Source organism: Phalangium opilio, unplaced genomic scaffold, assembly GCF_054372755.1.
Source record: "Phalangium opilio isolate 3A_F unplaced genomic scaffold, DU_Popi_V2 ptg000352l_1, whole genome shotgun sequence".
Taxonomy (NCBI): Eukaryota; Metazoa; Arthropoda; class Arachnida; order Opiliones; family Phalangiidae; genus Phalangium; species Phalangium opilio.
The window spans coordinates 9,667,284-9,680,959 of record NW_028324228.1 but is presented as its reverse complement, the minus strand read 5'-3'; the positions used below and the strand labels follow the sequence as shown (position 1 = coordinate 9,680,959).

The following is a 13,676-nucleotide window of genomic DNA, read 5'->3' as shown; positions in this document are numbered from 1 at the left end:
GAACATTTAATTTTTGGGCTTCCGTGGCGCAAAGGTTAGAGCGTTCAGCTGTTATTCAAAAGGTTTGTGGTTCGAGCCCATCCGGGAGCGGTGTTGTGAAGTCTCAGATGTGACGTAAATAGTCAAAGTTTTTCCACAATACCTGACGAACATTTAATCTTTGGGCTTCCGTTGCACAATGGTTAACGCCGACGGCTGTTAACCGAAAGGTTGGTGGTTCGAGCCCATCCGGGAGCGGTGTTGTGAGGTCTTAGATGTAACGTAAAATTCTGAGTTTTTTAAAAATAACTGACGAACATTTAATTTTTGGTCTTCCGTGGCGCAATGGTTAGAGCGTTCAGCTGTTATTCAAAAGGTTTGTGGTTCGAGCCCATCCGGGAGCGGTGTTGTGAAGTCTCAGATGTGACGTAAAAAGTCAAAGTTTTTCCACAATACCTGACGAACATTTAATATTTGGGCTTCCGTGGCGCAATGGTTAGCGCGTTCGGCTGTTAACCGAAAGGTTGGTGGTTCGAGCCCATCCGGGAGCGGTGTTTTGAAGTCTCGGATGTGACGTAAAAAGTCAGAGTTTTTCCACAATACCTGACGACCATTTCATTTCTGAGCTTCCTTGGCTCGAAGTCTAGCGCGTTCGGATGTTAACCAAAAGGTTGGTGGTTCGAGCCCACCCGGGAGCGGTGTTGTGAAATCTCACAGGTAACGTAAAAATCCAAAGTTTTTCCACAATACCTGACGAACATTTAATCTTTGGGCTTCCGTTGCGCAATGGTTAACGCCGTCGGCTGTTAACCGAAAGGTTGGTGGTTCGAGCCCATCCGGGAGCTGTGTTGTGAGGTCTTAGATGTAACGTAAAATTCAGAGTTTTTTAAAAATAGCTGACGAACATTTAATTTTTGGGCTTCCGTGGCGCAAAGGTTAGAGCGTTCAGCTGTTATTCAAAAGGTTTGTGGTTCGAGCCCATCCGGGAGCGGTGTTGTGAAGTCTCAGATGTGACGTAAATAGTCAAAGTTTTTCCACAATACCTGACGAACATTTAATCTTTGGGCTTCCGTTGCACAATGGTTAACGCCGACGGCTGTTAACCGAAAGGTTGGTGGTTCGAGCCCATCCGGGAGCGGTGTTGTGAGGTCTTAGATGTAACGTAAAATTCTGAGTTTTTTAAAAATAACTGACGAACATTTAATTTTTGGTCTTCCGTGGCGCAATGGTTAGAGCGTTCAGCTGTTATTCAAAAGGTTTGTGGTTCGAGCCCATCCGGGAGCGGTGTTGTGAAGTCTCAGATGTGACGTAAAAAGTCAAAGTTTTTCCACAATACCTGACGAACATTTAATATTTGGGCTTCCGTGGCGCAATGGTTAGCGCGTTCGGCTGTTAACCGAAAGGTTGGTGGTTCGAGCCCATCCGGGAGCGGTGTTTTGAAGTCTCGGATGTGACGTAAAAAGTCAGAGTTTTTCCACAATACCTGACGACCATTTCATTTCTGAGCTTCCTTGGCTCGAAGTCTAGCGCGTTCGGATGTTAACCAAAAGGTTGGTGGTTCGAGCCCACCCGGGAGCGGTGTTGTGAAATCTCACAGGTAACGTAAAAATCCAAAGTTTTTCCACAATACCTGACGAACATTTAATCTTTGGGCTTCCGTTGCGCAATGGTTAACGCCGTCGGCTGTTAACCGAAAGGTTGGTGGTTCGAGCCCATCCGGGAGCTGTGTTGTGAGGTCTTAGATGTAACGTAAAATTCAGAGTTTTTTAAAAATAACTGACGAACATTTAATTTTTGGGCTTCCGTGGCGCAAAGGTTAGAGCGTTCAGCTGTTATTTAAAAGGTTTGTGGTTCGAGCCCATCCGGGAGCGGTGTTGTGAAGTCTCAAATGTGACGTAAATAGTCAAAGTTTTTCCACAATACCTGACGAGCATTTAATCTTTGGGCTTCCGTTGCACAATGGTTAACGCCGTCGGCTGTTAACCGAAAGGTTGGTGGTTCGAGCCCATCCGGGAGCGGTGTTGTGAGGTCTTAGATGTAACGTAAAATTCAGAGTTTTTTAAAAATAGCTGACGAACATTTAATTTTTGGGCTTCCGTGGCGCAAAGGTTAGAGCGTTCAGCTGTTATTCAAAAGGTTTGTGGTTCGAGCCCATCCGGGAGCGGTGTTGTGAAGTCTCAGATGTGACGTAAATAGTCAAAGTTTTTCCACAATACCTGACGAACATTTAATCTTTGGGCTTCCGTTGCACAATGGTTAACGCCGACGGCTGTTAACCGAAAGGTTGGTGGTTCGAGCCCATCCGGGAGCGGTGTTGTGAGGTCTTAGATGTAACGTAAAATTCAGAGTTTTTTAAAAATAGCTGACGAACATTTAATTTTTGGGCTTCCGTGGCGCAAAGGTTAGAGCGTTCAGCTGTTATTCAAAAGGTTTGTGGTTCGAGCCCATCCGGGAGCGGTGTTGTGAAGTCTCAGATGTGACGTAAATAGTCAAAGTTTTTCCACAATACCTGACGAACATTTAATCTTTGGGCTTCCGTTGCACAATGGTTAACGCCGACGGCTGTTAACCGAAAGGTTGGTGGTTCGAGCCTATCCGGGAGCGGTGTTGTGAGGTCTTAGATGTAACGTAAAATTCAGAGTTTTTTAAAAATAGCTGACGAACATTTAATTTTTGGGCTTCCGTGGCGCAAAGGTTAGAGCGTTCAGCTGTTATTCAAAAGGTTTGTGGTTCGAGCCCATCCGGGAGCGGTGTTGTGAAGTCTCAGATGTGACGTAAAAAGTCAAAGTTTTTCCACAATACCTGACGAACATATAATCTTTGGGCTTCCGTGGCGCAATGGTTAGCGCGTTCGGCTGTTATTCAAAAGGTTTGTGGTTCGAGCCCATCCGTGAGCGGTGTTGTGAAGTCTCAGATGTGACGTAAAAAGTCAAAGTTTTTCCACAATACCTGACGAACATTTAATATTTGGGCTTCCGTGGCGCAATGGTTAGCGCGTTCGGCTGTTAACCGAAAGGTTGGTGGTTCGAGCCCACCCGGGAGCGGTGTTGTGAGATCTCACATGTAACGTAAAAATCCAAAGTTTTTCCACAATACCTGACGAACATTTAATCTTTGGGCTTCCGTTGCGCAATGGTTAACGCCGTCGGCTGTTAACCGAAAGGTTGGTGGTTCGAGCCCATCCGGGAGCGGTGTTTTGAAGTCTCGGATGTGACGTAAAAAGTCAGAGTTTTTCCACAATACCTGACGACCATTTCATTTCTGAGCTTCCTTGGCTCGAAGTCTAGCGCGTTCGGATGTTAACCAAAAGGTTGGTGGTTCGAGCCCACCCGGGAGCGGTGTTGTGAAATCTCACAGGTATCGTAAAAATCCAAAGTTTTTCCACAATACCTGACGAACATTTAATCTTTGGGCTTCCGTTGCACAATGGTTAACGCCGTCGGCTGTTAACCGAAAGGTTGGTGGTTCGAGCCCATCCGGGAGCTGTGTTGTGAGGTCTTAGATGTGACGTAAAATTCAGAGTTTTTTAAAAATAACTGACGAACATTTAATTTTTGGGCTTCCGTGGCGCAAAGGTTAGAGCGTTCAGCTGTTATTCAAAAGGTTTGTGGTTCGAGCCCATCCGGGAGCGGTGTTGTGAAGTCTCAGATGTGACGTAAATAGTCAAAGTTTTTCCACAATACCTGACGAACATTTAATCTTTGGGCTTCCGTTGCACAATGGTTAACGCCGTCGGCTGTTAACCGAAAGGTTGGTGGTTCGAGCCCACCCGGGAGCGGTGTTGTGAGATCTCACATGTAACGTAAAAATCCAAAGTTTTTCCACAATACCTGACGACCATTTCATTTCTGAGCTTCCTTGGCTCGAAGTCTAGCGCGTTCGGATGTTAACCAAAAGGTTGGTGGTTCGAGCCCACCCGGGAGCGGTGTTGTGAAATCTCACAGGTAACGTAAAAATCCAAAGTTTTTCCACAATACCTGACGAACATTTAATCTTTGGGCTTCCGTTGCGCAATGGTTAACGCCGTCGGCTCTTAACCGAAAGGTTGGTGGTTCGAGCCCACCCGGGAGCGGTGTTGTGAGATCTCACATGTAACGTAAAAATCCAAAGTTTTTCCACAATACCTGACGAACATTTAATCTTTGGGCTTCCGTTGCGCAATGGTTAACGCCGTCGGCTGTTAACCGAAAGGTTGGTGGTTCGAGCCCATCCGGGAGCGGTGTTTTGAAGTCTCGGATGTGACGTAAAAAGTCAGAGTTTTTCCACAATACCTGACGACCATTTCATTTCTGAGCTTCCTTGGCTCGAAGTCTAGCGCGTTCGGATGTTAACCAAAAGGTTGGTGGTTCGAGCCCACCCGGGAGCGGTGTTGTGAAATCTCACAGGTAACGTAAAAATCCAAAGTTTTTCCACAATACCTGACGAACATTTAATCTTTGGGCTTCCGTTGCGCAATGGTTAACGCCGTCGGCTCTTAACCGAAAGGTTGGTGGTTCGAGCCCACCCGGGAGCGGTGTTGTGAGATCTCACATGTAACGTAAAAATCCAAAGTTTTTCCACAATACCTGACGAACATTTAATCTTTGGGCTTCCGTTGCGCAATGGTTAACGCCGTCGGCTGTTAACCGAAAGGTTGGTGGTTCGAGCCCATCCGGGAGCGGTGTTTTTAAGTCTCGGATGTGACGTAAAAAGTCAGAGTTTTTCCACAATACCTGACGACCATTTCATTTCTGAGCTTCCTTGGCTCGAAGTCTAGCGCGTTCGGATGTTAACCAAAAGGTTGGTGGTTCGAGCCCACCCGGGAGCGGTGTTGTGAAATCTCACAGGTAACGTAAAAATCCAAAGTTTTTCCACAATACCTGACGAACATTTAATCTTTGGGCTTCCGTTGCGCAATGGTTAACGCCGTCGGCTGTTAACCGAAAGGTTGGTGGTTCGAGCCCACCCGGTAGCGGTGTTGTGAAATCTCACAGGTATCGTAAAAATCCAAAGTTTTTCCACAATACCTGACGAACATTTAATCTTTGGGCTTCCGTTGCACAATGGTTAACGCCGTCGGCTGTTAACCGAAAGGTTGGTGGTTCGAGCCCATCCGGGAGCTGTGTTGTGAGGTCTTAGATGTGACGTAAAATTCAGAGTTTTTTAAAAATAACTGACGAACATTTAATTTTTGGGCTTCCGTGGCGCAAAGGTTAGAGCGTTCAGCTGTTATTCAAAAGGTTTGTGGTTCGAGCCCATCCGGGAGCGGTGTTGTGAAGTCTCAGATGTGACGTAAATAGTCAAAGTTTTTCCACAATACCTGACGAACATTTAATCTTTGGGCTTCCGTTGCACAATGGTTAACGCCGTCGGCTGTTAACCGAAAGGTTGGTGGTTCGAGCCCATCCGGGAGCGGTGTTGTGAAATCTCACAGGTATCGTAAAAATCCAAAGTTTTTCCACAATACCTGACGAACATTTAATCTTTGGGCTTCCGTTGCGCAATGGTTAACGCCGTCGGCTGTTAACCGAAAGGTTGGTGGTTCGAGCCCATCCGGGAGCTGTGTTGTGAGGTCTTAGATGTAACGTAAAATTCAGAGTTTTTTAAAAATAACTGACGAACATTTAATTTTTGGGCTTCCGTGGCGCAAAGGTTAGAGCGTTCAGCTGTTATTCAAAAGGTTTGTGGTTCGAGCCCATCCGGGAGCGGTGTTGTGAAGTCTCAGATGTGACGTAAATAGTCAAAGTTTTTCCACAATACCTGACGAACATTTAATCTTTGGGCTTCCGTTGCACAATGGTTAACGCCGTCGGCTGTTAACCGAAAGGTTGGTGGTTCGAGCCCATCCGGGAGCGGTGTTGTGAGGTCTTAGATGCAACGTAAAATTCTGAGTTTTTTAAAAATAACTGACGAACATTTAATTTTTGGTCTTCCGTGGCGCAATGGTTAGAGCGTTCAGCTGTTATTCAAAAGGTTTGTGGTTCGAGCCCATTCGGGAGCGGTGTTGTGAAGTCTCAGATGTGACGTAAAAAGTCAAAGTTTTTCCACAATACCTGACGAACATTTAATCTTTGGGCTTCCGTGGCGCAATGGTTAGCGCGTTCGGCTGTTAACCGAAAGGTTGGCGGTTCGAGCCCACCCGGGAGCGGTGTTCTGAGATCTCACATGTAACGTAAAAATCCAAAGTTTTTCCACAATACCTGACGAACATTTAATCTTTGGGCTTCCGTTGCGCAATGGTTAACGCCGTCGGCTGTTAACCGAAAGGTTGGTGGTTCGAGCCCATCCGGGAGCGGTGTTTTGAAGTCTCGGATGTGACGTAAAAAGTCAGAGTTTTTCCACAATACCTGACGACCATTTAATTTCTGAGCTTCCTTGGCTCGAAGTCTAGCGCGTTCGGATGTTAACCAAAAGGTTGGTGGTTCGAGCCCACCCGGGAGCGGTGTTGTGAAATCTCACAGGTAACGTAAAAATCCAAAGTTTTTCCACAATACCTGACGAACATTTAATCTTTGGGCTTCCGTTGCGCAACGGTTAACGCCGTCGGCTGTTAACCGAAAGGTTGGTGGTTCGAGCCCACCCGGGAGCGGTGTTGTGAGATCTCACATGTAACGTAAAAATCCAAAGTTTTTCCACAATACCTGACGAACATTTAATCTTTGGGCTTCCGTTGCGCAATGGTTAACGCCGTCGGCTGTTAACCGAAAGGTTGGTGGTTCGAGCCCATCCGGGAGCGGTGTTGTGAAATCTCACAGGTATCGTAAAAATCCAAAGTTTTTCCACAATACCTGACGAACATTTAATCTTTGGGCTTCCGTTGCGCAATGGTTAACGCCGTCGGCTGTTAACCGAAAGGTTGGTGGTTCGAGCCCATCCGGGAGCTGTGTTGTGAGGTCTTAGATGTAACGTAAAATTCAGAGTTTTTTAAAAATAACTGACGAACATTTAATTTTTGGGCTTCCGTGGCGCAAAGGTTAGAGCGTTCAGCTGTTATTCAAAAGGTTTGTGGTTCGAGCCCATCCGGGAGCGGTGTTGTGAAGTCTCAGATGTGACGTAAATAGTCAAAGTTTTTCCACAATACCTGACGAACATTTAATCTTTGGGCTTCCGTTGCACAATGGTTAACGCCGTCGGCTGTTAACCGAAAGGTTGGTGGTTCGAGCCCATCCGGGAGCGGTGTTGTGAGGTCTTAGATGCAACGTAAAATTCTGAGTTTTTTAAAAATAACTGACGAACATTTAATTTTTGGTCTTCCGTGGCGCAATGGTTAGAGCGTTCAGCTGTTATTCAAAAGGTTTGTGGTTCGAGCCCATTCGGGAGCGGTGTTGTGAAGTCTCAGATGTGACGTAAAAAGTCAAAGTTTTTCCACAATACCTGACGAACATTTAATCTTTGGGCTTCCGTGGCGCAATGGTTAGCGCGTTCGGCTGTTAACCGAAAGGTTGGCGGTTCGAGCCCACCCGGGAGCGGTGTTCTGAGATCTCACATGTAACGTAAAAATCCAAAGTTTTTCCACAATACCTGACGAACATTTAATCTTTGGGCTTCCGTTGCGCAATGGTTAACGCCGTCGGCTGTTAACCGAAAGGTTGGTGGTTCGAGCCCATCCGGGAGCGGTGTTTTGAAGTCTCGGATGTGACGTAAAAAGTCAGAGTTTTTCCACAATACCTGACGACCATTTAATTTCTGAGCTTCCTTGGCTCGAAGTCTAGCGCGTTCGGATGTTAACCAAAAGGTTGGTGGTTCGAGCCCACCCGGGAGCGGTGTTGTGAAATCTCACAGGTAACGTAAAAATCCAAAGTTTTTCCACAATACCTGACGAACATTTAATCTTTGGGCTTCCGTTGCGCAACGGTTAACGCCGTCGGCTGTTAACCGAAAGGTTGGTGGTTCGAGCCCACCCGGGAGCGGTGTTGTGAGATCTCACATGTAACGTAAAAATCCAAAGTTTTTCCACAATGCCTGACGAACATTTAATCTTTGGGCTTCCGTTGCGCAATGGTTAACGCCGTCGGCTGTTAACCGAAAGGTTGGTGGTTCGAGCCCATCCGGGAGCGGTGTTTTGAAGTCTCGGATGTGACGTAAAAAGTCAGAGTTTTTCCACAATACCTGACGACCATTTAATTTCTGAGCTTCCTTGGCTCGAAGTCTAGCGCGTTCGGATGTTAACCAAAAGGTTGGTGGTTCGAGCCCACCCGGGAGCGGTGTTGTGAAATCTCACAGGTAACGTAAAAATCCAAAGTTTTTCCACAATACCTGACGAACATTTAATCTTTGGGCTTCCGTTGCGCAACGGTTAACGCCGTCGGCTGTTAACCGAAAGGTTGGTGGTTCGAGCCCACCCGGGAGCGGTGTTGTGAGATCTCACATGTAACGTAAAAATCCAAAGTTTTTCCACAATACCTGACGAACATTTAATCTTTGGGCTTCCGTTGCGCAATGGTTAACGCCGTCGGCTGTTAACCGAAAGGTTGGTGGTTCGAGCCCATCCGGGAGCGGTGTTGTGAAATCTCACAGGTATCGTAAAAATCCAAAGTTTTTCCACAATACCTGACGAACATTTAATCTTTGGGCTTCCGTTGCGCAATGGTTAACGCCGTCGGCTGTTAACCGAAAGGTTGGTGGTTCGAGCCCATCCGGGAGCTGTGTTGTGAGGTCTTAGATGTAACGTAAAATTCAGAGTTTTTTAAAAATAACTGACGAACATTTAATTTTTGGGCTTCCGTGGCGCAAAGGTTAGAGCGTTCAGCTGTTATTCAAAAGGTTTGTGGTTCGAGCCCATCCGGGAGCGGTGTTGTGAAGTCTCAGATGTGACGTAAATAGTCAAAGTTTTTCCACAATACCTGACGAACATTTAATCTTTGGGCTTCCGTTGCACAATGGTTAACGCCGTCGGCTGTTAACCGAAAGGTTGGTGGTTCGAGCCCATCCGGGAGCGGTGTTGTGAGGTCTTAGATGCAACGTAAAATTCTGAGTTTTTTAAAAATAACTGACGAACATTTAATTTTTGGTCTTCCGTGGCGCAATGGTTAGAGCGTTCAGCTGTTATTCAAAAGGTTTGTGGTTCGAGCCCATTCGGGAGCGGTGTTGTGAAGTCTCAGATGTGACGTAAAAAGTCAAAGTTTTTCCACAATACCTGACGAACATTTAATCTTTGGGCTTCCGTGGCGCAATGGTTAGCGCGTTCGGCTGTTAACCGAAAGGTTGGCGGTTCGAGCCCACCCGGGAGCGGTGTTCTGAGATCTCACATGTAACGTAAAAATCCAAAGTTTTTCCACAATACCTGACGAACATTTAATCTTTGGGCTTCCGTTGCGCAATGGTTAACGCCGTCGGCTGTTAACCGAAAGGTTGGTGGTTCGAGCCCATCCGGGAGCGGTGTTTTGAAGTCTCGGATGTGACGTAAAAAGTCAGAGTTTTTCCACAATACCTGACGACCATTTAATTTCTGAGCTTCCTTGGCTCGAAGTCTAGCGCGTTCGGATGTTAACCAAAAGGTTGGTGGTTCGAGCCCACCCGGGAGCGGTGTTGTGAAATCTCACAGGTAACGTAAAAATCCAAAGTTTTTCCACAATACCTGACGAACATTTAATCTTTGGGCTTCCGTTGCGCAACGGTTAACGCCGTCGGCTGTTAACCGAAAGGTTGGTGGTTCGAGCCCACCCGGGAGCGGTGTTGTGAGATCTCACATGTAACGTAAAAATCCAAAGTTTTTCCACAATGCCTGACGAACATTTAATCTTTGGGCTTCCGTTGCGCAATGGTTAACGCCGTCGGCTGTTAACCGAAAGGTTGGTGGTTCGAGCCCATCCGGGAGCGGTGTTTTGAAGTCTCGGATGTGACGTAAAAAGTCAGAGTTTTTCCACAATACCTGACGACCATTTAATTTCTGAGCTTCCTTGGCTCGAAGTCTAGCGCGTTCGGATGTTAACCAAAAGGTTGGTGGTTCGAGCCCACCCGGGAGCGGTGTTGTGAAATCTCACAGGTAACGTAAAAATCCAAAGTTTTTCCACAATACCTGACGAACATTTAATCTTTGGGCTTCCGTTGCGCAACGGTTAACGCCGTCGGCTGTTAACCGAAAGGTTGGTGGTTCGAGCCCACCCGGGAGCGGTGTTGTGAGATCTCACATGTAACGTAAAAATCCAAAGTTTTTCCACAATACCTGACGAACATTTAATCTTTGGGCTTCCGTTGCGCAATGGTTAACGCCGTCGGCTGTTAACCGAAAGGTTTGTGGTTCGAGCCCATCCGGGAGCGGTGTTGTGAAGTCTCAGATGAGACGTAAATAGTCAAAGTTTTTCCACAATACCTGACGAACATTTAATCTTTGGGCTTCCGTTGCACAATGGTTAACGCCGTCGGCTGTTAACCGAAAGGTTGGTGGTTCGAGCCCATCCGGGAGCGGTGTTGTGAGGTCTTAGATGTAACGTAAAATTCAGAGTTTTTTAAAAATATCTGACGAACATTTAATTTTTGGGCTTCCGTGGCGCAATGGTTAGCGCGTTCAACTGTTATTCAAAAGGTTTGTGGTTCGAGCCCATCCGGGAGCGGTGTTTTGAAGTCTCGGATGTGACGTAAAAAGTCAGAGTTTTTCCACAATACCTGACGACCATTTCATTTCTGAGCTTCCTTGGCTCGAAGGTTAGCGCGTTCGGATGTTAACCAAAAGGTTGGTGGTTCGAGCCCACCCGGCTGCCGTGTTGTGAAGTCTCAAATGTTACGTAAAAAGCCAAAGTTTTTCCAGAATACCTGACGACCGTTTAATTTTCGAGCTTCCGTGGCGCAATGGTTAGCGCGTTCGGCTGTTAACCGAAAGGTTGGTGGTTCGAGCCCACCCGGGAGCGGTGTTGTGAGATCTCAAACGTAATGTCAAATGCCAAAGTTTTTCCACAATACCTGACGAACATTTAATCTTTGGGCTTCCGTGGCGCAATGGTTAGCGCGTTCGGCTGTTAACCGAAAGGTTGGCGGTTCGAGCCCACCCGGGAGCGGTGTTCTGAGATCTCACATGTAACGTAAAAATCCAAAGTTTTTCCACAATACCTGACGAACATTTAATCTTTGGGCTTCCGTTGCGCAATGGTTAACGCCGTCGGCTGTTAACCGAAAGGTTGGTGGTTCGAGCCCATCCGGGAGCGGTGTTTTGAAGTCTCGGATGTGACGTAAAAAGTCAGAGTTTTTCCACAATACCTGACGACCATTTAATTTCTGAGCTTCCTTGGCTCGAAGTCTAGCGCGTTCGGATGTTAACCAAAAGGTTGGTGGTTCGAGCCCACCCGGGAGCGGTGTTGTGAAATCTCACAGGTAACGTAAAAATCCAAAGTTTTTCCACAATACCTGACGAACATTTAATCTTTGGGCTTCCGTTGCGCAACGGTTAACGCCGTCGGCTGTTAACCGAAAGGTTGGTGGTTCGAGCCCACCCGGGAGCGGTGTTGTGAGATCTCACATGTAACGTAAAAATCCAAAGTTTTTCCACAATACCTGACGAACATTTAATCTTTGGGCTTCCGTTGCGCAATGGTTAACGCCGTCGGCTGTTAACAGAAAGGTTGGTGGTTCGAGCCCATCCGGGAGCGGTGTTTTGAAGTCTCGGATGTGACGTAAAAAGTCAGAGTTTTTCCACAATACCTGACGACCATTTAATTTCTGAGCTTCCTTGGCTCGAAGTCTAGCGCGTTCGGATGTTAACCAAAAGGTTGGTGGTTCGAGCCCACCCGGGAGCGGTGTTGTGAAATCTCACAGGTAACGTAAAAATCCAAAGTTTTTCCACAATACCTGACGAACATTTAATCTTTGGGCTTCCGTTGCGCAACGGTTAACGCCGTCGGCTGTTAACCGAAAGGTTGGTGGTTCGAGCCCACCCGGGAGCGGTGTTGTGAGATCTCACATGTAACGTAAAAATCCAAAGTTTTTCCACAATACCTGACGAACATTTAATCTTTGGGCTTCCGTTGCGCAATGGTTAACGCCGTCGGCTGTTAACCGAAAGGTTTGTGGTTCGAGCCCATCCGGGAGCGGTGTTGTGAAGTCTCAGATGAGACGTAAATAGTCAAAGTTTTTCCACAATACCTGACGAACATTTAATCTTTGGGCTTCCGTTGCACAATGGTTAACGCCGTCGGCTGTTAACCGAAAGGTTGGTGGTTCGAGCCCATCCGGGAGCGGTGTTGTGAGGTCTTAGATGTAACGTAAAATTCAGAGTTTTTTAAAAATATCTGACGAACATTTAATTTTTGGGCTTCCGTGGCGCAATGGTTAGCGCGTTCAACTGTTATTCAAAAGGTTTGTGGTTCGAGCCCATCCGGGAGCGGTGTTTTGAAGTCTCGGATGTGACGTAAAAAGTCAGAGTTTTTCCACAATACCTGACGACCATTTCATTTCTGAGCTTCCTTGGCTCGAAGGTTAGCGCGTTCGGATGTTAACCAAAAGGTTGGTGGTTCGAGCCCACCCGGCTGCCGTGTTGTGAAGTCTCAAATGTTACGTAAAAAGCCAAAGTTTTTCCAGAATACCTGACGACCGTTTAATTTTCGAGCTTCCGTGGCGCAATGGTTAGCGCGTTCGGCTGTTAACCGAAAGGTTGGTGGTTCGAGCCCACCCGGGAGCGGTGTTGTGAGATCTCAAACGTAATGTCAAATGCCAAAGTTTTTCCACAATACCTGACGAACATTTAATCTTTGGGCTTCCGTGGCGCAATGGTTAACGCCGTCGGCTGTTAACCGAAAGGTTGGTGGTTCGAGCCCATCCGGGAGCGGTGTTTTGAAGTCTCGGATGTGACGTAAAAAGGCAGAGTTTTTCCACAATACCTGACGACCATTTAATTTCTGAGCTTCCTTGGCTCGAAGTCTAGCGCGTTCGGATGTTAACCAAAAGATTGGTGGTTCGAGCCCACCCGGGAGCGGTGTTGTGAAATCTCACAGGTAGCGTAAAAATCCAAAGTTTTTCCACAATACCTGACGAACATTTAATCTTTGGGCTTCCGTTGCGCAACGGTTAACGCCGTCGGCTGTTAACCGAAAGGTTGGTGGTTCGAGCCCACCCGGGAGCGGTGTTGTGAGATCTCACATGTAACGTAAAAATCCAAAGTTTTTCCACAATACCTGACGAACATTTAATCTTTGGGCTTCCGTTGCGCAATGGTTAACGCCGTCGGCTGTTAACCGAAAGGTTGGTGGTTCGAGCCCATCCGGGAGCGGTGTTTTGAAGTCTCGGATGTGACGTAAAAAGGCAGAGTTTTTCCACAATACCTGACGACCATTTAATTTCTGAGCTTCCTTGGCTCGAAGTCTAGCGCGTTCGGATGTTAACCAAAAGATTGGTGGTTCGAGCCCACCCGGGAGCGGTGTTGTGAAATCTCACAGGTAGCGTAAAAATCCAAAGTTTTTCCACAATACCTGACGAACATTTAATCTTTGGGCTTCCGTTGCGCAACGGTTAACGCCGTCGGCTGTTAACCGAAAGGTTGGTGGTTCGAGCCCACCCGGGAGCGGTGTTGTGAGATCTCACATGTAACGTAAAAATCCAAAGTTTTTCCACAATACCTGACGAACATTTAATCTTTGGGCTTCCGTTGCGCAATGGTTAACGCCGTCGGCTGTTAACCGAAAGGTTGGTGGTTCGAGCCCATCCGGGAGCGGTGTTTTGAAGTCTCGGATGTGACGTAAAAAGTCAGAGTTTTTCCACAATACCTGACGACCATTTAATTTCTGAGCTTC

At 47.0% G+C, this 13,676-nt stretch overlaps 5 non-coding genes across 5 annotated transcripts; all 5 read left to right on the top strand.

The window, feature by feature from the left end:
• The first annotated feature begins 2,950 nt into the window (after positions 1-2,950).
• On the top strand, positions 2,951-3,023 carry TRNAN-GUU (transfer RNA asparagine (anticodon GUU)). Its single transcript has one exon. It is a non-coding gene; the product is annotated as a tRNA-Asn (tRNA).
• A 955-nt stretch (positions 3,024-3,978) lies between these two features.
• TRNAK-CUU (transfer RNA lysine (anticodon CUU)) lies at positions 3,979-4,051 on the top strand. The gene has a single exon. It is a non-coding gene; the product is annotated as a tRNA-Lys (tRNA).
• A 368-nt stretch (positions 4,052-4,419) lies between these two features.
• On the top strand, positions 4,420-4,492 carry TRNAK-CUU (transfer RNA lysine (anticodon CUU)). Its single transcript has one exon. It is a non-coding gene; the product is annotated as a tRNA-Lys (tRNA).
• A 6,240-nt stretch (positions 4,493-10,732) lies between these two features.
• Positions 10,733-10,805, top strand: TRNAN-GUU (transfer RNA asparagine (anticodon GUU)). Its single transcript has one exon. It is a non-coding gene; the product is annotated as a tRNA-Asn (tRNA).
• Positions 10,806-12,495: 1,690 nt separating this feature from the next.
• TRNAN-GUU (transfer RNA asparagine (anticodon GUU)) lies at positions 12,496-12,568 on the top strand. Its single transcript has one exon. It is a non-coding gene; the product is annotated as a tRNA-Asn (tRNA).
• The last annotated feature ends 1,108 nt before the right edge of the window (positions 12,569-13,676 follow it).